Here is a 22,867-nt window from a genome sequence, read left to right as displayed (position 1 = left end):
TTTTCTCTTGTCAACAAAAATCACGTCATTCTATATAGATGTAATGAAATTATATGTTATAATGTTGGAGCTAGACAAGCCATGAAAAATGATATGAACAGGATGCGGTCTTTTTTATAATCATTAGCATTTGTTGTGGTCTTGGATGAATGCTTTTGAGCATCGTAAAAGCCTGTTAGATCTCTGAATGATGTTCAAAAAAGAAAGAATTGGCTTCAGAAACAAAATCATGTTTCTGTCAATCACTGAGTAGCACAGGACTTATTTTAAATTTGAACTAGAAATAAATTAGAAATGTGTTATCTTGCAATCTCAATTCTGAGTTATAAGCATTTTCTTATAAATCACTACACTTCAGCTTTGTTTATAAATCAAGCACTTCCTTGTAAACCAGGGATGTTTTAAAATTGTTTTTATTTATTTCTAAAAAAGTTTTATAATATTAGTATAAATTAGTATTAGTATATAATATAGTATAAAATAATTTAATGGCATTAATTAAATCATTAAACTTTCAAACTTTTTTTAGGGGGGGTATACCCAATGTGTATAATTGTTTTCTTTTTGACCTTTGTTATAACCTTGTCTCTACATTAATGTTCTATTTATTGTAGCATATAGTTGACCTTGGTTTCTAGAAGATTTTTTCAGCAGAGTGTAAGCTGTGAAGGGAAAGTTTTGAATAGGCACCCAGCATAGTGCCTGTTGTTTGAGGTCCAGGCTGTGTGGTCTTTCTCTAGTGGCTCATCTCCAGAAAGAAGAATACCAGCAGTTATTTTATTTAATTTCTACAAACCATGGAAACAGTATATTAAAGTTTACGATTTATGTTGGTATATGTTGTACCCTACACTAATGAAAACAGTAATTGTTTAAGATAAGCTATCTAGATTTGCTAGTTACCCATAGATAAGTCAAAACACTAGTGGCATTAGTTTGGCAATTCAGTGGAATCCATTCTGAATTACTCTAGGACCTTATACCATCATTTTGCTTTGATTGTGAGTAGTCAGAGCTACACTGTGGTCTTGCAGAAGAAATAAGACTAATAAAGGAAAGTATGCTTTAAATGCCAAATGATGGAGAAGTAAGAATTTAATATATTTCATTTTAAAAGCTCTTTCATACTAATTTCTTTAGTGGAATAGAAAAGTGAGGCAAAATCAGGGATGTAGAAATTATTAGCAGTTCAATGTCGATATGGATCAAAAAAGAACACAAGAACACAGATTTAAACCTTATTAACTTAGAAGACATTTAGTCTCTCCCTTTATTTTTTAGATGAAGAGAATCCCAGAGAAGTGATTTACTTATAGTCTAACACCAAGTAGAGATCAGAGCCAAAGTGACATATATATATATATCCTTGGATTCCAAATCTTGTAGTTATTCCATTGTACTAGTGGGAATTAATTGGGGATGGTAGCTGGTAGATATATTACCTGTACTCTGGTATTTTATCAGCAAATTCAACTGCTAGTAAACTTTTTGAAACTGTCCTACATTGTATTTATAACTTTAATATTTGGGTTATTTAATCTAAATAATTTGCCTAATTAGTTAGGAAATGGTGAAAATCAGGAAGGTTGCACAATGATGACAGCATGAGAGACACTTTTTTCACATTTCACAGATTCAAAAAATCTCAGAGTTGGAAGGGTCTTACATAATATTTGTTCAGCTCATAGATGAATGACAACCCCCTTTTCAACATCTCTCACAAATGGTCATCCAAGCTTTGTCTAAAGACATAGAGTAAAGAGGAAACTACCTCTATAAATAAAACATTCCACTTTTGGACTTTTATAATTATTCACAAAATTTTCTTCATAGGAACCTACATTTATGATTTCTATACATTGGCCAAAATGAGTATTATGTTTCATGTTATACAATGATTTTTTCCTTTAAAAAAGTTTTAATTATGATAACCTAAGATCAAAGAATTCTTAGGGAGAAAGCTAAGTTGATAGATGGAATTAATAACTAATAAAGAAATACCAAGCATTTGAACTGACATTATGAAACTTAATAGCTTGATATGGGGAAAAGCATGGGGGAAAAATGAAAGCAGTGTTTACTTTTGAAATAGTCAACTGGAGATACCTTTTTTTGTTAAATGTCAATAAATGAGTTTTAAATATTGAAAATAGACAAGTTACTAAGTGATACATTTGAGTTAGTATCAGACTACAATGTCAAATGATAGTAAGCATTCATTTTCTTTTTTGAGAGGCGTAAATTTAGACTAAAATGCATTTTAAAATTCATATTATGGCTTTTTAACAAAAGATATTCATTCAAGAATACCTATTTTTGAAAATAATATTCCTCAGTATTATGAGATATAGAATCAGATAATTTTGATCTTATTTCAGGGGGTGGGGGAAATTTGGATCCAGGATGATTATATGTTATACTTTCTAAGTACAGTGTTTCAAATGCTGTGTTCTGTAATTCCAAGTGCAAATACAATTAGCAATTATGTGTTAAACCTAATTATTTGCAGATAGTTGATTACATAGTTTAGTATATTAGTGTTCCAAGAAGGTTTCAGCATCACTGGTGCAGTAATGCCTGAATATAGTTTCTTGAGCAAATTAAGTAGACTTAGGAAATTAACTTCAATGTTATTTCAGGTGTGCTAATTACATAGCAGAAAAATCTTTATCAATGTAAATGTACATATATATGTTAATTGTGTTTTTAAAACACCATGTGAATTTAAATATATCTTCAGAAATGTACTAGATTTCTGCCCCTGGGCAAGTCATTTAACCTTTGCTTCAGTTACTTCATCTATACAATGGAGATAATAGAGCAATTCCTCCCCTTCTGCCTCCCAGAATTATAAGGATAACATAAAATAATATTTGTAAGGCACTTTGTAAACTTTCAAGTGCTATATAAATATAAAACATATATTATAAATATTATAAACATAAAATTCCAGATCTACAGAAATAGAGACTGAATCCCTCTAGGGAGCAAGTACCAAAAAGGGAAGGAAATAGAATAAACCTATATACAACACTTACTATAGGCCAGATAATAAGTGCTTTTACAAATATTGTCTCATTTGATCTTCACAACAACCCTTCAAGGGATCACATTTAGTAAATGGTTTGCTTTGAACTTCTCTTCCTGACTTCAGGTCCTGTGTTCTACACTACCTAGTTACCTCTAAAATGTTAAATCAGGTTAGATTAAGGACATGCTAGATCCTCCTAACTTCAGGGTTGGTGCTCTATCTACTGTCCCATCGAGCTGCCCCATCACCTGGCTGCCCCTTATCCTTACTTTTGAGTGCATAATTAGTTTTTTCATCTTTCTGAAAATGGAAAATAATATACAATATTCATAACAATTTCATTATTTGTATCTATTTCTTCCTCCTAAAAAGAGGATCAGAATTTTCTGGGGGAATTTTCCTAGTAGAATGATAACCATAAAGATGGTTGAGAAAATTATAGGTCAAAGTTGTTTCCTCCAACTTAGTTTTGCTAATCCTATTTTATGTCTAAATTCGTCCAATTTGTTGAAGCTTACTGCTTTCTAAAGGGCTATAATTCTTTACTGGCTATCTGATCAATGAAAAAGGCCTAAATATATTGGAGAAAAAAGCAGGAGCAGGACCAGGAGATCATTATATACTTCAATAACAATACTGTATGATGATCAATTCTGATGGATGTGGCCATTTTCAACAATGAGAAGAACCAAATTAGTTCCAATAGAGCAGTAATGAACTGAACCAGCTATACCCAGCGAAAGAACTCTGGGAGATGACTATGACCTCATTACATAGAATTTCCAATCTCACTAATTTTGTCCGCCTGCATTTTGGATTTCCTTCATAGGCTAATTGTATACTATTTTAAAGTCTGATTCTTTTTGGACAGCAAAACAACTGTTTGGTCATGTGTACATATATTGTATTTAATTTAAACTTTAACATATTTAACATGTATTGGTCAACTTGCCATCTGGGGGGGAGGGGAAAAATTAGAACAAAAGGTTTGGCAATTGTCAATGTTGTAAAATTACCCTTGCATATATCTGGTAAATTAAAACTATTTAAAAAAAAAAAAAAAAGCAGTATTGTTTTAGGAAAAGGTTCTACAAAACAATACTTGTCTTGGGACTTTTCTCTGAAAATCATTTTGTAATTTCCTTGTAAAGACTGAAAATTTTGGGGCAACTAGATGGCATAGTGAATAGAGCACCAGTCCTGAAATCAGGAGGACCTGAGTTCAAATTTGGTCTCAGACACTTAACACTTCCTGGTTGTGTGTTGCTGGGCAAGTCACTTAACCCCAATTGCCTCAGGAAAAAAATAATAATAAAGATTTTGAGTGTCTTTAACCTATTCGTATTAAATATTGTGTAATCTTTTTTAGTTGTTATACCTATCTAACTTAGTAGACATTGTGATCATAGATCTAACTCACAATGTACTGTATGACTCTGTCCTCTTGATATTTAATAAGGCACAGTACTTAAAATGTTATGCCAGTTTCCTTGTTCTACCTCAGTTTCCCTGAATTATAATACCTCAGCTTTCCTGCATTAATTTCCCCGCATTATATATCTCAATTTCCCTGAGTTAGTGTGCTATGTCCTTCCCCCTTTTCCTGACCATTAGGACTGTTATAAATTAGGGCTTGGAGCCCTGACCATTAGCATTCCATAAGAGCAGATGGATCTCAGATACCTAGCTGCCACCTTTTATCTCTTTTTCCAGATTTCCTGTCTCTAGCTTGATTACTTTCTTCACTCCCAATTTAACAGAATTTATGGTCCTCATCCCTAACCTGCCACAACTGAATTTATCATCTGCTGACCAGTGCTCTAACCCACCCTTGTGTCTCTGCCTTTGTCTCTACTGATCACTGAAGTCCTATAAAAATCCCTGGAATTTTTCACTCATTGATGGATTCTTTGAGATGCAAGCCCAATCCAGTCAATTAATCTAAGCTCTTTAATAAAATATTAAAATTCTCTAATCTCTATCTTGCCTCAGTTTCTCCAGCATTACATTTTGGAGGCCCCAGTGTGATATGAGACCTGAGAGCAGGATTAGAGATTAGAGACCTACAGGTCTCTACCTGAAGCCTTGGGGCAACTGAGATCTGGGCTCTTTGTTGGAGATGCTAGCCATTTTGGTTTGTTTCAGAAGTCCCAGAACGAGCAGTTTTTAGCCACAAGAAGGCTCATTGTGGATACCTCCATTCCACTACAGGAGAGTAAGTTTAGATGTTGTAAAACACAACTGATTCTCTTTCTTTCTGTCTGTCTGTTTAATTGCTAGCATTTTGGGTCCCAAGAGAAAACAATGCGCTGATGGATGTAAATAATCTGGGAGGTACTTAGTGGAACGCCATTGGAGTGCCATCTGTTCTGAGTGTCTCTTAAGACACATGTCTGGTCTGAATATGTCTTCGGACAATAAATCTGGATGTTTGTAAAGCACCATCTGATTCTGGGTTCCAGTTGGCACAACTCTGGGTGTCCTAGAACACAATTCTGGGTATTTTTTTTACATCTGGGTGCTCTCTGTGAAGGCAAAGAATGCACCAAACTGGAGTTTGGAAGCCTATGAAAAGCTTCATTTGAATTTCTGAGAGCCAAACATGGTCACCCTAAAAACACCCCTCATGGAATTCCTGAGATAGCAGGAGCTTGCCCCTAGTTTGTATGTTAAATGTTTGTCTATTTTGTTGATTTAAAAAGCTCTGTTAAGTTTTTAAGAACTGTGACTGAGAAAATTGGCAATTGGCCATAAAAGGGACAGAAAAAGTTTGGCTGTTCTGTCAGAAAAAAATAGTTTTTAAAGAAACGTGCTAGAAGAAATTCTCCCCTAATAGTATAAGGCTATCTGTCAACTCAGCCATTTTATCATGGGGAATTCCACTTCAAACACAGGAACTCACTTGATTACCTTCTTAATCATTTCTCTGAACATTTAAACATCATGATTATGGAGTATCATGGAGAAAGGATAAACTGAAACTGTTTTGCCAAAAGGAGAGGCCTTTCTTTTGGGTAGGATGGCTTTATGATGGGCATATGATAGAGACATAGTGCAATCGCCGCACCAAATAGTAACTGGTGAACCTGGTCATCCAAATCAGTATCCTCAATATTGATGTCTGGCTGCAAATTGTCTCCCTTCCTGGCTGACGGCTGTGACCATGAAAAATGGTATTTGCATTCTGGTCACTCAGTCCATAGAGACAGAAAAGAAAGATCATAGACTTCCAGTTGCTCAAGCAAATCTGGAGAAGAAAGTCCTACAAAACTCTTCTGAAGATCCCTTAGATAATCTTTCTCCCCCTCAGTATCTGGGTTCACAACTGTATCCACCCTTGCCTGGCAACTCCCCACCCCCACTTCAATAACTGCCTGAAGGACTCAAACATCCTGAGTCTTATTCTTCAAAACTAGCCCCCTTGTCGGTTTCTCTTCCTTTCCCTTCCACCTCCCAATCTCCTCTTCTCCTCCTCCCTCCCCTCTTCATAAAGCCAGCATGGACATACTGGCACCAGCCCCATTGCCTCCTGCCTCCCTTGTTTCTCTTGTGCTATTCCCCACTCCTCCTTCTCTTTGTTTCCTCTGTTCCTTTCCCCTTCTTGTACCCCAGGTGGAGTCTCATGCAATGTTTCGGAATCTGTCCAGTCACATCCAGTTCTCCCAAGACCTGTTCTGCCTCTAAGGGAAATGGCTCAGAGGGGGTCCCCTTTCTAGTCTATGTTCCCTTTTCTACAAATGATATATACAACTGGACAAGTGAGAATCCTCATTTTTCTGAGAAACCACAAGCTTTGATTAACTTTCTTGAATCTGTTTTTCATACCCACTAACCCATGTGGGATGACTGTCAGCAACCTCTCACCACCCTCTTCACTACTGAGGAGAGAAATCAGATTAAAAGGGAGGCTAGGAAAGCTGTACTTGGACTTGATGGGGGATCAGTAGAATAACATTGTAATCAGGTAGAAGCTAGCTTTCCTTCTGAGAGGCCATCCTGGGATCATACTCCCATCATGGTCACACTGCCCTTTCTGCTTATCTTAGATATCTTTTCAAGGGTCTTAAAGCTGCAGCCAGGAAACCTATTAACATGACAAAGATTTCTGAAGTTGTTCAGGGTCTGGAAGAATCTCCTGGTGCATTCCTACAATGTTTAGATGAGGCTTAATGAACTTAAAGGAATATAGACCCTCAAGCTCCTGAGAATTATAGGTCTGTGAATATTGCATTTGTTAGTCACTCTGCCCCAGATATACATAGGAAGCTACAGAGGCAAGAAGGATTTGAGGGCATGAATATATCCCATCTGTGTTATGGGCCAGAACTCTGAACTTGAAACAAGGATTCTTACAAGGTGTTAAGTCAGTGGAATTGATGAGACAATTGTTGTCTAGTTTAGCATGTGATTAAGTTCTCTAAGTTCAGTATGATTGATTTAATATTACAGCAAATAATGGTTTCCTAGTGATATAATGATTGGTTTAGGTATGTTTACAAATTGAGGGTCAGCCTGTGGAGTTTCTGGTTGATACTGAAGCCAATTACTCTGCTCTAACAAAGCCTCTGCATCCTGTATCCCCCAAATCTACCCCTATACGAGGTAAAATTGTTTCTTACCCCTGGACTACTTAATGCACAGTCCACCTAGAGCATGGTACGGTCACCCACTCTTTTGTAGTCATGTCAGATTGCCCATATCCCCTTCTTGGTAGGGATTTGCTTCAAAAACTTCAGGCAACCATTTTCTTCTCTGAAGACCAGGGTTCTCTGACCTCAAATCCTCCCAGTCCAAAGCATTTTCTTATCATCCTACCTCTCCAGTTTGAATATAGCTTAATAGCCTCCCTTGTATCACCCTCTTTTGCTTTCTCCCCTCTTCTCTTTCAGCTGGAAGCAAATTTCCCTCGGGTATGGGCAGAAAATAAACTTCTAGGCCTGGCTGCCCATCATGTACCGGTGATTGAGCAGCTTCTGTCCACTGCCTCTCCTGTATCTGTCAGACAGTACCCCATGTGGAGGGAAGCCCTCCTGAGTATTTATGTTCATATTAACCGGTTGAAAAATGCTGGTATCTTAGTAACCTTCAAGTCCCCTTGGAATACCCCTTTGCTTCCAGTCAGAAAAGCTGGATCAGTGAACTTTTACCCTGTTTAGGATCTCAGGGAGGTTAACAAACTGGTTGAAACTATTTATTCCATGGTCCCAAATTCTTATACCCTACTCAGCCTGCTGCCTCCTACTCACAACTATTCTGGACCTAAAAGATGCTTTCTTTTCAAAACCCCTTGTGCCAGCTAGTTAACCCCCTTTTGCTTTCTAGTGGATAGATCCCCTGGTAGGGTTCTCAGCACAGCTTACTTGGACTAGGCTAGCACAGGGTTTTAAAAACTCCCCCAATCTATTTGATGAAGCTCTTCATCTGGATCTTCAACCCTTTCGCAAGGAACATTCTTATTGCTCTCTTGTTCAATATGTTAATGATCTTCTCCTTGCAGCCCCTGATGAGTCCCTCTGCTTTCAGGCAACTTGGGTTCTCTTGCAACTCCTTCAATCCCTAGGTTATAGAGTCTCTGCTAAGAAGGCTCAGCTGTGCCTTTTCAAGGTATCTTATTTGTGCTATGTTCTCAAATCTGGTCACTGCTCCCTGTCTTCCAAACGAATCCAGGCTATTTTATCTATGTTGGTCCCTACTACTATAAGCAGGTTCACTAATTCCTAAGGACAGCTAGTTACTGTCACCTATGGATCCCCTCCTTTGCTGAGATAGCAAAATCCCTTTATTCTGCCACAGCCAGACAGGGTCCCCTTGTGTGGGGCTCCCCTGAACAAGCTGCCTTCAATTGTCTCAGGACCACCCTTACCAAGGTCCCACCCCGGCTCTCCCCAGTGTCACAAAGCCCTTTCATCTTTTTGTGGCAGAGGTTATCGGTATTGTGAAAGGGGTTCTTACCCAAATGCTTGGCCCCTGGCATTGCCCTGTCACTTATCTTTCTAAGTGCTTAGATTAGGTGGCAGCTGGGTCACCTCTCTGTTTCAGGGCTGTGGCAGTGACCACCTTTTTGGTGAAGGAAGCTGACAAGCTTTCCTTGAGCCAGTCTATCTCTATCTCTGTCTCCAACTCTGTTGAGGCTGATGGCTCTCTAATGCTTGTATCACCCACTATCAGGCCCTGCTTTTCTATCACCCTTGCCTCACTTTCTCCAAATTGTCCCCCCCCAATCCTGCCACCTTGCTTCCAGATCCAAGATCTGACCCAGTACCCGTACATGACTGCTTTCAGCTCCTTGACAAGACCCAGTCAGCAAGTCTGACTTTTCTGACACCCCTCTGTAAAACCCTGACCAGATACTTTTTACAGATGGGAGTAGTTTTGTTGTGGGGGACACCCGTTTTTCCAGGGTGGCAGTGGTGAACTATCCCTCTCTTTCTATCCTATGGTCTTCTTCCATCTCCTCTGGGTCCTCTGCCCAAAAGGCTGAGCTTGTTGCCTTGACTCATGTTCTGTGCATAGCAGAAGGGAAATCGGCTAACATTTTCACTGACAGCTGCTATTCTTTTGCAACAGCTCATGTCCATTCCTCTCTTTATAAAGAGAGAGGCCTGCTGACCTCCACTCATAAGGAAATTAAGAATAATGAGGAGATACTTTCCTTACTAAATTCTATCTGGTTACCCCTCACTGTCCAGATCACCAATCTGGTGAGACAATGGAAGCAGTGGGAAATAGGGCTGAAGTTGCAGCAGCTCGATGAGCTGCCATCTCCTCCACTTCTTCCTTGCTCCTGGCAATCCTTCCCCTTCCTCCAGTATCTGCATACTCTCCTTCAGAAGATACTTTTGCATCTCAAAAAGGAGGACAGAGGGAAAATCCTTGGTAGTACATAGAGGACAAAATTTTTATTCCACAAGCATTAAGCAGAATGCTGGTGAAGGACTTGCATGATTTCACTCATTTGTGTGAAAAGAAAATGCATCAGTTATTGAGCAGATATTACATAAAGGATGTCAGCCAATTGATCAGAAGTTATATTTATAGATGTAACACCTGCACCCGAGTAAATATAAAAAGAATTAAAGAGGTGCGTGTGGGAATCAGGCTTAAGGGACATATCCCAGGGGAGAGATAGGAGGTAGATTATACTGAGATAAGCGGTCAATATCTGGATACAAATACTTGTTAGTTTTTGTAGATACCTTCTCAGGGTGGACAGAGGCCTTCCCCACAGAAAATGAAATGGCTCTCACAGTGGTTAAAAAGATACTAAATGAATTAATGCCCCACTTCGGTCTTCTAGTAGCCACAGGGTCTTCCTTTGTTGCAAAAAATATCACAAGGTAATAGCAAGGTACTTGAGATAGAGTGGAAATTTCATTGTGCATACAGACCACAGTGCTCTGGGCAAGTGGAAAGAATGTACAGAACATTGTTAGAGACCCAAAGCTCCTGGGTCTCACTACTGCCATTAGCATTACTTAGAAGTAGATGCACCCCCAACAGACTGGGTTTAATTCCCTTTAAAATTCTGCTTGGGAGACAACCACATATCCACCCTTGATTAGAGAAGACATAACTGCTGAAATCTCTAACTCCTCCCTTGTCAAGTTCCTACAGGCCCTGCAGAAAACCCAGAAAAAACATCTCACACGTCATCCAAGAGGCCCTTCCTGTCCCGCTCACTGAACCGGCACATCCATTCCAGCCTGGTGATGCATTCTTGATAAAGAAATTTTCTACCTCTGTCCTGGAGCCCAGGTGGAAAGGATCTCACTCATACTGTGATCCTCACAACAACCACCTCTGTAAAGGTAGAGTCCATCCCTGCCTGGATTCACTGCAGCAAAGTGAAGCCAGCAGTCACCACAGAATGGAAAGCGGAAATTAGTGAAGATCCCCTGAAACTGAGAATGATCTACTCTTCAGAGCCTTGATTTCCCCTAATCTTTGAAAAGCATTAGGTGGGAAAATCCTAGGAGGATTAATCCTTGTATTTACTGTTTTGTTACTACTGTTTGAGATTGCCCTAAGGGCCCCCCCTTCTCCAGAAGTGTTTATCCAGCACCACAGCTTGGGATTTTCCTTAGTTCTCCTCCTCCTCCTCCTTCTGCTTTACAAAGCTTCAGGAAGCCCACAAGCCCCAAAGCCCACATGGACAATGACCTTTAGGGACCTAGAGGGAGGTGCCTCCTTTTTTGCCACCTACTACTCAGGTTCAGAATCCTCTATGACAGTAGATCCCACTATGGCTTCCTGCTTCTACTTTACAGTTCCAGTGGCCCCTCTGCTCCAACTGTGCCTTGATGCTGGGTGGTGCTCACTCCCAGGGAAGATTCCTTTAAGTTGACCATCGAAACCTTTGATCATCAGACCCAGACCACCCTGCAAACCCCCTCCCCCCATCCTAATTAGCCAACAACTGTCTCACTAAAAGTGGGAAAAATCCTGAAGGTTGACCCTTTCTTCCCAGGCAGATAGCAGTTTTCAATTCAGCCACTACCTCCTAGTTTAACATAGATCCACTCTCCTCCAAGGACCCCATGGGACCTCTTACTCCTCCCACTAGTCCCTCCTAGAGCATAGCTGATCCTTTTGGGGCAATGCCATCCCTGGCACCACCGAACCTTGCCCTGACCCAAAGTCCCCCTATCCTTCCTGACCCATCAGTTCCACTTGACAGCACCCCTAAATCCTTTGGTTCCCACTCCATGCTCAATTAACTGTCAATAGTGCACCCCTATTTGAACTCTACAAATACCCAGCTGGGCTATGATTAACTCTGAACCCCCTTATTTTGTCAGAATTGCCCTGGCAGACTCAGTTCCTGGAACCACTTTTCAATCTACCTGTTCTGGGAATAACCAAAAATCATCCTTGGAAATCTCCAAGGCATAAGGAACCTGTTTTGTAACTGCTTCCATGAGTCTTCCTGACCCTATTCTCCAGTCCTAAAATCCTAGTTCCTTAATAAACATTTCAGCATCCTCCATGGACGTTGCAGTTTGGTATCAAGCTCCTGAAGGTTCATGGTTTGCCTGTGGTGATGTTATGACTAAGTATGCCTACTCTAATATCTTCCTCAGAAATCCGGATCCTTTTTGATGTCCTGGTAGCAATTTCCCAGCCTGTCGGTTCTTCCTGGAGGAAATGGATGGAGCCATTTTTCAGTCCATTTTTCCCCTTGGAGTGTATCAGATAGAGATGTGCTCTGCTATTTCTTCCCTCTTGTAGTAGGGCTTGGGCTGGCTGGCACCACTGCCCTTAGCACTGCAGCCCTCCTGATGGGCAGTTCTGGGTATGCTGAGTTAAGTGCACAAATGACCACAGACCTGACTCAGATCGAATCATCCATCTAAAACTGGAAAGCCAGGTTGATTCCCTGGCTGAGATGGCACTCCAAAACCATAGGGGGCTTGATCTGCTATTTCTGCAACAGGGAGGTCTGTGTGCCACCCTAAATGAGGAATGCTGTATTTATGCTAATAATTCTAGGGTGATCAGGGAAAGTCTGGCCCTCGTTCATAAGAATCTTGAATCTAGACCACTGGAGCAGGGGCAGGGAAAGAACTGGTACCAGTCTCTGTTTAATTCCTCCCAATGGCTAACCACCCTTATTACATTCCTTATGGGACCTTTGTGTCTCCTGCTCCTTGCCCTTGCCATAGGCCTTTGCATCTTTTCTAATTTTGTTCCCCTCATCCACTCCCAAATGAAGGCAGTCAAAATTATAGGGCTAAGATTTCCGAGTATCAAGGAGAGGGTGATTCAATGATTTGAATATTCAGAAGAGAGCGTGTGGGATAGTATTCCTGAGTTTCTTTGAATTGTTCTGCCTCAGTTTCCCTGAATTATAATACCTCAGCTTCCCTGCATTAGTTTCCCTGCATTATATATCTCAATTTCCCTGAGTTCGTATGCTATGTCCCTCCCCCTTTTCCTGACCATTAGGACTGGTATAAATTAGGGCTGAGAGCCCTGATTTTAGCATTCCATAAGAGCAGATGGCTCATCTCTGATACCTAGCTGTCACCCTCTATCTCTCTTTCCAGATTTCCTGTCTCTAGCTTGATTACCTTCTTCACTCCCAATTTAACAGAATTTATAGTTTTAATATAATCAATAATTTATAGTCTAGTTATAGTGCTAACCTGTCAGAACCTATGATCTGCTGACCAGTGCTCTAACCCCCTCCTCTGCCTTTGTCTCTCCTGATAGCTGAAGTCCTATAAAAATCCCTGGAATTTGTCACTCATTGCTGGATTGTTTGAGACACAAGTCCAATCCATTCAATTAATCTAAGCTCTCCAATAAAATATTAAAACTCTCTAATCTCTATCTTGCCTCAGCTTCTCCAACATTACAAAAGTAATTCATATACTCAAATTCATACAAAACTAAATGATTGTTAATGTTAGGTTTTACTTTTTTTCTCAATTTAATCACTTTACTACATAGTTTAGGTAATTTTATGATTTTTATCCAGTTTTTACATATAATTAAAATGATCTAATTAAAAATTGAATGAGACTTTTTTTTAATTAAAGCTTTTTATTTTCAAAATATATACATGGATAATTTTCAACATTCACCCTACAAAACCATGTGTTCTAATTTTCTCTCCCATCCCTCTACCTACCCCCCAAATCAGCAAGTGATCTAAAATATGTTAAATATATATATATATATTATATTGCATATATATATATGCAATTCCTCTATACATATTTCCACAAATATCACACTGCACAAGAAAAATCAGATCAAAAAGGAAAAAAATGAAAAAGAAAACAAAATACAAGCAAATAACAACAAAAAGAGTTAAAATACTATGTTGTGGTCCATATTCAGTTCCCTCTGTTCTCTCTCTGGGTGCTGGTGGCTTTCTTCATCATAAGACTTGGAACTTTTCTGAATAACCCCATTATTGATGACAGCTATGTCCATCAGAAGTGATCATCATATAATCTTGCTTTTGCTGTGTATAATGATTTTCTGGTTCTGCTCATTTTACATAGCATTAGTTCATGTAAGTCTCTGCAGGCCTCTCTGAAATCATCTTGCTGATCATTTCTTACAGTACAATAATATTCAAAACCTTCATATACCATAACCTATTCAGCCATTCTTCACTCAGTTTCTAGTTTCTTGTCACTACAAAAAGGCCTGCCACAAATATTTTTGCACATGTGGGTCCCTTTTCCTCCTTTATAACCTCTTTAGGATACAACCCAGTAGAAACACTGCTGGATTAAAGGATATGTACAGTTTGATAGGCCTTTGGGCATAGTTTGCTCTCCACAATGGATGGATCATAATTTCACCAACAATCTATTAGTGTCCTAGTTTTCCCACATCCCCTCCAACATTCATCATTATCTTTTCCTATTAATTTAGCCAATCTGAGAGGTGCTTAGTGGTACCTCAAAGTTGTTTTAATTTGCATTTCTCTGATCAATAGGATTTAGAGCACCTTTTCATATGAATAGAAATGATTTCAATTTCTTTATTTGAAAATTGCCTGATCATATCTTTTGACTATTTATTGAGTGGAGAATGATTTTAATTCTTATAAATTTGAGTCAATTCTCTATATATGTTAGAAATGAGGCCTTTATCAGAACCCTTGGACGTACAATTTTTTTTTAACAGTTTATTGCTTCCCTTCTAATTTTGTCTGCATTGGTTTTGTTTGTATAAACTTAATATAATCGAAATTATTCAGTTTGCACTCAATAATGTACTCCAGTTCTTCTTTGGGCACAAATTCCTTCCTTCTCCAGAGATCTGAGAAGTAAGCTATCCTTTGTTCTTCTAATTTGCTTATAATATCACATTTTCTATCTAAATCATGAACCCATTTTGCTCTTATCTTGCTATAGGGTATTTGGTGTGGGACAATGCCTAGTTTCTCCCATACTAGTTTCTAGTTTTCCTAGCAGTTTTTGTCAAATAGCGAATTCTTATCCCAAAAGCTGGAATCTTTGGGTTTATCAAACATTAGATTACTATAGTCATAGACTATTTTGTCCTGTAAGCCTAACCTATTTCACTGATCAACTGCTCTGTTTTTTAGCCAGTACCAAATGGTTTTGATGGCCACAGCTTTATATAATTTCAGGTCTGGCATAGCTTTATTTGCATTTTATTTAATTAATTTCCCTGAAAGTCTTGACCTTTTGTTCTTCCAAATGAATTTTGTTATTTTTTTTCTAGTTCTGTGAAGTAATTTCTTGGGAATTTGGTATGGTGCTGAAAAAGTAGATAAATTTAGATAGTATTGTAATTGTTCTTATATTAACTCTGACTACCCATGAGCATTTGATATTTTCCCAAGAGATTTATTTGTGTGAAAAGTGTTTTGTAATTGTGTTCATATAGTTCTTGACTTTGCAGATAGACTCCCAAATGTTTTATATTATCTACAATTATTTTAAATGGAATTTCTCTTTGTATCTCATGCTGCTGGACTTTGTTGGTAATTATAGAAAAAAGCTGGTGATTTATGTGGATTTAGTTGTGAATTGTTTCTAATAGTTTTTTAGTTGATTCTCTAGGATTCTCTAACTTGAAAACATTATCACCTGCAAAGAGTGATAATTTAGTTTTCTCCTTTCCTATTCTAATTCCTCTAATTTCTTTTTCTTCTCTTATTGTCAAAGCTATCATTTCTAATACAATATTGAATACTAATGATGATAGTGAGCAACCTTGTTTTGCTCCTGATCTTAATTACTGGGAATGCTTCCAGTTTGTCCCCATTACATCTGATGTTTGCTGATGGCTTTAAATAGATGCTATTGATCATTTTAAGGAAAAGCCCATTTCTGGCATCTATTGAAATAATCATATGATTTTTGCTAGTTTGGTTATTGATATTGTGAATTATTCTAATATTTTCCTAATATTGAATGAGCCCTGCATTCCTGGTATAAATCCTACTTGGTCATGGTGTATTCCTGGGGATAACATGCTGTAATCTCTTTGCTAATAGATTTTTGCATCAAAATTCATTGGGGAAATTGGTCTATAATTTTCTTTCTCTGTTTTGATCCTACCTGTTTTAGGTATTAGCTCATATCTGTTATAAAAATAATTTGGAAGGATTCCTTCTTTCCCTATTTTTTCAAACAATTTGTATAACATTGGAATTAATTGTTCTTTCAATGTTTGGTAAATTCACATGTAAATCCATCTGGTCCTGGAGATTTTTTTCTTAAGGAGTTAATATCTTGTTCAATTTCTTTTTCTAAAATGGGGCTATTTAAGTAATTTGTTTCATCCTCTGTTAATTTGAGCAATCTATATTTTTGTAAATATTCATCCATTTCACTTAGGTTTTCATATTTATTGGCCTACAATTGGGCAAACTAGCTCCTGATTATTGTTCCAATTTCCTCTTCATTTGTGGAAAGTTCATCCTTTTCATTTTTGATACTAACAATCTGACTCTTCTTTCCTTTTTCTGATCAAGTTAACAAAATATTTGTCTATGTTGTTGATTTTTTCACAAAACCATTTCTTAGTTATGTTTATTAGTTCAATAGTTTTTTTACTTTCAATTTTATTAATCTCCTCATTTATTTTCAGAATTTCAAATTTGATATTTATAAATTGGGGGTTTTTTAGTTGTTCTTTTTCTAGCTTTTTTAGTTGCATGTTCAGTTCATTGATCTTTTCTTTCTCTATTTTTATGCAAGTAAGTATCTAGAGATATAAAACTTCCCCAAAGAACTGCTTTGGCTGCATCTCATAAATTTTGGTATGTTATTTTATTATTGTCATTCTCTTGGGTGAAATGAGTGATTGTGTCAATAATTTGTTGTTTCACCCATTTATTATTTAAGATCAGATTATTTGGTTTCCAATTAAATTTTTGTCTACTTTTCCTTGACTCTTTATTACATGATGCTTATTGTAACATGATCTAAAAAAACTGCATTTACTATTCCTGCCTTTCTGCATTTGATTTGAAGCCCTAATATACAGTAAATTTTTGTATAAGTTCCATGAAATGCAGAGAAAAAAAAAAAAAGTATTTCTTTCTGCCTCCATTTAATTTTCTTCAAAGATCTATCACACCTAACTTTTTCTAAAATTCTATTTACCTCTTTAACTTCTTTATTTTGTGGTTTGATTTATATAGCTCTAAGAACAAGGTTGAGATCATCCACTAGTAGTTTTGCTGTCTATTTAGTCTTGCAGCTGTCAACTTCTCCTCTAGGAATTTGGATGCTATACCACTTATATACCACATATATATATATATGTTTAGCAGTGATATTATTTCATTATCTATGGTATCCTTTAGCAAGATTTAGTTTTTTTACTTATCTCTTTTAATTAGATCTATTTTTGCTTTTACTTGATCTGAGATCAGAATCGCTACCCTGCTTTTTTTCTTCACCTGAAGCCTAATAGATTATTTTCTAGGCTTTTACCTTTCCACTATGTGTATCACTCTGTCTTAAATGTATTTCTTGTAAACAACATATTATAAGATTCTGGCTTTTAATCCATTCTGCTATTCACTTCTGTTTTATGGGGGAGTTCATCCCTTTCCCTCCTCTCCAGCATTTTGCTACTGACAACCACCTCCCTCAAATAGACCTTCTGCTTTAGAGCCCCTTACCCTTTCTTACACCTTTCCCCTACTACTTCTGTTTTCCTATTAGCTTTCCCCCTTTTTTCCCCTTTCACCTCCCACTTCTCTATAGAGTAAGACAAGTTTCTCTGTGAATTCAAATATGTCTGATAATCTCTCCATGAGCCAAATCTGATGAGAGTAAAGCCCACATATCGTTCATCTCTTTCCCTTCTTTCCATCAATTATAATGGGTTTTCTTTGCCTCTTCATAAGATGTAATTTCCTTCATTTTACCTCCATTTTTCTCTTTTTCCAGTACAATCCTGTTTCCACCTCTAGTTTCTTTTTTTGTGTTATCACAATGAAATCGAATTATACCTGCACTAAGTATACACATAACAGAGATATAGTTCTCAGGAGTTCTTTTCTTTTTACCCTTTAATGCTTCTCTTGATTCCTATATTAGGAGATCAAATTTTTTGTTCAGCTTTGGTCTTTTCATCAGAAATAAGTGAAATTCACCTATATCATTGAATGTACACCTTCTTTCCTGAAAGATAATGCTCAATTTTGCTGGATAATTGATTCTTCGCTGCAATAAAAGTTTTTTTTGTCTTTTGGAATGTTAGATTCCAGATCCGTTGGTCCTTTAAGATGGAAGCTTATCCTGATTGTGGCTCCTTGATATTTGCCTTGTTTCTTTCTGTCTGCTTGCAATATTTTTTCCTTGATCCAATAATTCTGAAATTTAGCTGTGATATTCCTTGGACTTTTCATTTTGGGGTCTCTTTCAGGAGGTAATTGGCAAATTCTTTCAATGGCTATTTTACCTTCTGGTTCTAGGACATCAGGGCAGTTTTCCTTGATGATTTCCTGAAAGATGATGTTTAGGTTCTTTTATTCATCATGGTTTTCAGGAAGCCTAATAATACTTAGATTGCCTCTCCTGGATCTGTTTTTCAGGTCAGTTGTTTTTCCAGTGAGGTATGGTATATATATTTCTAGTTCTTTTTTTTGTTTTTGTTTTGTTTTGTTTTGTTTTATTTTTGTTTTTGTTGAATGGTTCTTGATGTCTCATTGAGTCATTCATTTCTATTTGTTAAGTTCTAATTTTTAGTGTATGTTCTCCAGTTACCTTTTTTTAGCTCCTTTTATATTTGGCCAATTGGATTTTTAAATGAGTTGTTTTGGTCAGTGAATTTTTTTCCATATCACAAATTCTGTTTTTCAAGAAGTTTTCTTTTTCCATTTCATCAAACCTTTTTTTTTTTTTTTTTTTAAAGGAGTTACACGCTTTTTCCATTTTGTCATGTATGTTTTGTAAGGAGTTATTTGCTTTTTCCATTTCTCTAAATCTATTTTTAAGTAGTTTAATTGAGATATTTTCTGTTTCTTTTCCCAAAACCTCTTGCAAAGTTCTCTATCTGTTGTGTTGGATTTCTTACAGATAATCTGCTGATCTACTGGCTTGCAACCAGGACAGAGCAACCAATACTTGAGTAGATTCCTTCCATCATATTGCCCATCATGTGAGGCCCACACCACCCTGGGTCTCTACACTGTGCCTGCATTGCCTCCCTTCATGTATGATTGAAATACACCTTTTCTGAAGTTCTTCCAATATATCTTCTTGCTGGAAATGAGTTATACTACAAGTATTTGTGGGTTCTATCACTACAAAACCAGTTCACAGGCTTGATCTGGTGTTCATGTGAGGGATATCAGGGAGAGCTCAGATAAAGATGTGTCTACTCTCCCCCCTTCTTGGTTCTACCCTTGAGACTTTCTGTTATCAGTATGCTAGCACGTGAATATGCTGGCAGTAGTTGAAAATGCTATTGACCAATACTTGATGTCTATATATTGTTTGGAGAGAATAAAATACAGCATGTGACATGTCAGATTTAAGATAATGGAATGAGAGAGAATATCAATTTATGTTTTTCCTTTTGTATTTTAACTATATATATTTTCTTACTTTGAGAATATAAGAAAATTGGGTAAATCTCCAAAATTTTATGTTTCACTAAAATTCATCCCACCCTGAATCATTGCCTTGTCATGGTGGAGGAACTTGCATAGCTTGATAGAATTATAAACTATGCCATGCAAGGTTATAAGCAAATAGGTCATAATGGAAAGTTCTGACAAAAGATTATCCACTGTAGAAGGAAATGGCTATACCACTCCAAGATTGTTGTCAAGAAAATCCTATGGATATTAAAATTATAAAAGAGATAACCTTTGAAAATAAGCCCTTCAAATCAGAAGGTTTCCAATATGCTATTGGGGAAGAGTGCAAGACAAGTACAAGTAGCTTCAATATTAATGAAGCTCCTGGGCCAAAGCTAAAAGGAAGCTTATCTGCAGATACAACTAGTGATGAAAGGAAATCCAAAGCTGTAAATGTCAATATTGCATAGAAAACTAAAATATAAGATCTACAAATAAGATAAACTGGTTAAACACAAGATGGAAAGATTAAACATTAGCATCTTGGATGTCAGTGAACTTAAATGGATGGAAACAGGTGAATTTAATTCAGTTGATTAATATATATGTTAATTTGGGCCAAAGTCTATGAAGACCTATGTCACCTTCTAAAAATCATATTCTCCGCCAAACCCCTCCCTCACAAACTGTCACGTCATAGGAGATCAGAATGATAAAGTAGGAAATTTTTAAAAAATAAATAACTGGAACAATAGGCAAGTTTGGATTTCAAGTATAAAGTGAAACAGAGCAGAAACTAATAGAATTTTGTCAAGATAATTTGATGGCCATAGCAGACTCAACAACTCCAAAGGTGACTACACATAGACATCAGAAGGTTAGTATTAAAATCAGATTGATTATATGCTTGTAGCCAAAGAAAGATAAATTCTTTATAGTCAGTTAAAACAAGACCTAGAGCTCAGATTATTTGTTATTGTAAAATTCACTTAAATTGAAGTAGGAAAAAACACCAGATCACATAGGTTTAATCCAAATAATGTCCTTTATGAATATTATAGAGGAGGTGATGAATAATTTTAAGGGATTAGATCTGGTAGATAGAGTACCTAAAAAACTATGGACAGAGGTTTGTAATACTGTACAGGAGGTAGTAACAAAGAAGATTTTTAAGAAAAAGAAGAGCAAGAAAATGAAATGTCTGTCTGATGGGGATTTATAAATAACTGAAGAAAGGGAAAGATTTACCCAAATGAATTAATGCAGAATTCCAGAGAACATAGCAAGGATGGTTACGAAGGTTTTAAATGAACAATGGAAAGAAATAGAAGAAAATAAAAAATGGGGAATTCAAAGCATTTCTTTAAAAAAAAATCAGATTTAATGAAATCACTTCATATGAAATTGGCATGATACAAAGCAAAACTAGTAGGGACTTAGTAGAAGCAGAACAAATTAAGAAAAATATGTCAACTTTGTGTAGTGGCAAGGAACTAGAAATTGAATGGATGCCCATCAATTGGGAATGGGTGAATAAGTTTTGACATATGAATATAATTGAATATTATTTTTCTTTAATAAATGGTGAAGAGGCTGATTTCAGTAAAGCCTGGAAAGACTTATATAAACTGATGCTGTGAAGTGAGCAGAACCAAGAGAACCTTGTATAAAGAAATAACAGAATTATGTGATGATTAACTATGATAGACTTGGCTCTTTTAAAGAATGTGGTGATTTAAAGCAATTACAAAAGACTTGGGAAAGAAAATGCTATTCCCATCAGAAAGAGAACTTTGGTTACTGAAGGTGTATCAGTGGATAGTATTTTTTATTTTTGCTGTTGTTGTTGATAGACTGGTAAAGATTAGTTTTTGTTCCATTTTTAAAGAAGGGTAATGCCAACGAATATTCACATTACTAAATTGTGCTAATTTCATACCAGCAATGTTGTGCTTAAGGTTTACAAGCTAAGTTCAGCAATATGTGAACTGAGAATTACCAGAAAAGCAGAGTGATTTTTGAAGACACAGAAGAACTGAAGGCCAAATTGCCAATATTCACTGGATTATGGAAAAAGCAAAGGAGTTCAAGAAAAAAATCCATTTCTACTCTGTTGGTTGCACTGAAGCTTCTGACTTTGTGGATTAAAGCAAAATGTGCTGTTAAATTAAAAATTCTTAACTCCTAAAATTGAAAAAACTCCAGGTCCCAAAAGGGGTATGTGGAATGAGGCAGAGTCAGATTAGAGATTAGAAAAGTTACATAAATGTTTATTGTCTGAGAAAAACAAAAACAAAAAACAAAACTTGCAAGCTGGAGCAGAAAGGTAATATCTTTCAGCTGTTCTAAGGAAAAGGGTAAGATATTTATATGTATTAGAAGAATTTATGGGTAAGTGTGGATTAAGGGAGGAATACAATAAATCAAAAAGTCAGGCAGTAGGAGTCTGGGGAGAAGATATTTATAATCAAATTAAATCATAAAGCAGGATGTCTTAATGAGGATGGGTACAAGTTTATTACTGTTCAGAACCTTGATTTAAAAAGGAAAGGAAAATGAAAAGAAGAAATGTTTAGCATTAAAGTAATGTGCAGTTAATAGACACAGTGATCACCAAGACAATATAAGAAACAATATGTAACATACAACAAACATCATCACCATTTTGAGGAAATTCCAATATCTGGATTCTAACAGCTGGGAGTCACAGCTATCCAGAGTCTCCAGTGGGAAACAATGTTAGGCAAATAGTACCAAACCTCCTAAATGAATTCTTAATATCTTTTTCCACTAAGGGGTTTTTATAGGCTGAGAACAAAACAGGCACTATGCTAAATATTTTTAGTTGATGCATGCCCCTTGAGACAGAACAGCCCCTCTCAGGCACAAGGATATTCTTTTGCAAGAGGTCCATTAAAAGAATATTTTTTATTATTTTAGGAGGACTGCTTTTATTCCAGAAACTGGCCAGGTTTCCAGAGTAAATACAGGTCTGCCATTAAGGATATTCATTAACCAAAGCACCAAGAAGATGGCCAGTCCTCCCAATGCCTTCTGAGATTTATTAGATGGCTAGGAGTGCATTTCAAAGTTCTCAACAAATAAATTTACACAAAAGCATGCTCAAAACTCACTAGGATTCCCTGCACAAGGTTGTCTTCTTCATATTTTTTTCCCTAAGACAAACATCTACCTGTAACAGTTCATGATTACACTCCCTCTGAGTATCTTTTGGCAGTTTTCTTGAATCGTGGACTATTGACTTCTGGACTACTGATCCATCAAACAATTATACCTGAATT

General features: G+C 36.8%; 1 protein-coding gene across 3 annotated transcripts in view; it reads left to right on the top strand.

The window, feature by feature from the left end:
- The window catches only part of GRIK2 (glutamate ionotropic receptor kainate type subunit 2), an 805,940-nt gene that overhangs the window by 282,381 nt on the left and 500,692 nt on the right, over positions 1–22,867 (top strand). The window lies entirely within an intron of this gene.

The sequence above is a fragment of the Sminthopsis crassicaudata genome, chromosome 4, assembly GCF_048593235.1.
Source record: "Sminthopsis crassicaudata isolate SCR6 chromosome 4, ASM4859323v1, whole genome shotgun sequence".
Classification (NCBI taxonomy): domain Eukaryota; kingdom Metazoa; phylum Chordata; class Mammalia; order Dasyuromorphia; family Dasyuridae; genus Sminthopsis; species Sminthopsis crassicaudata.
Note: the sequence above shows the minus strand (reverse complement) of the source record. Positions and strands in the feature narration are given on the sequence as shown.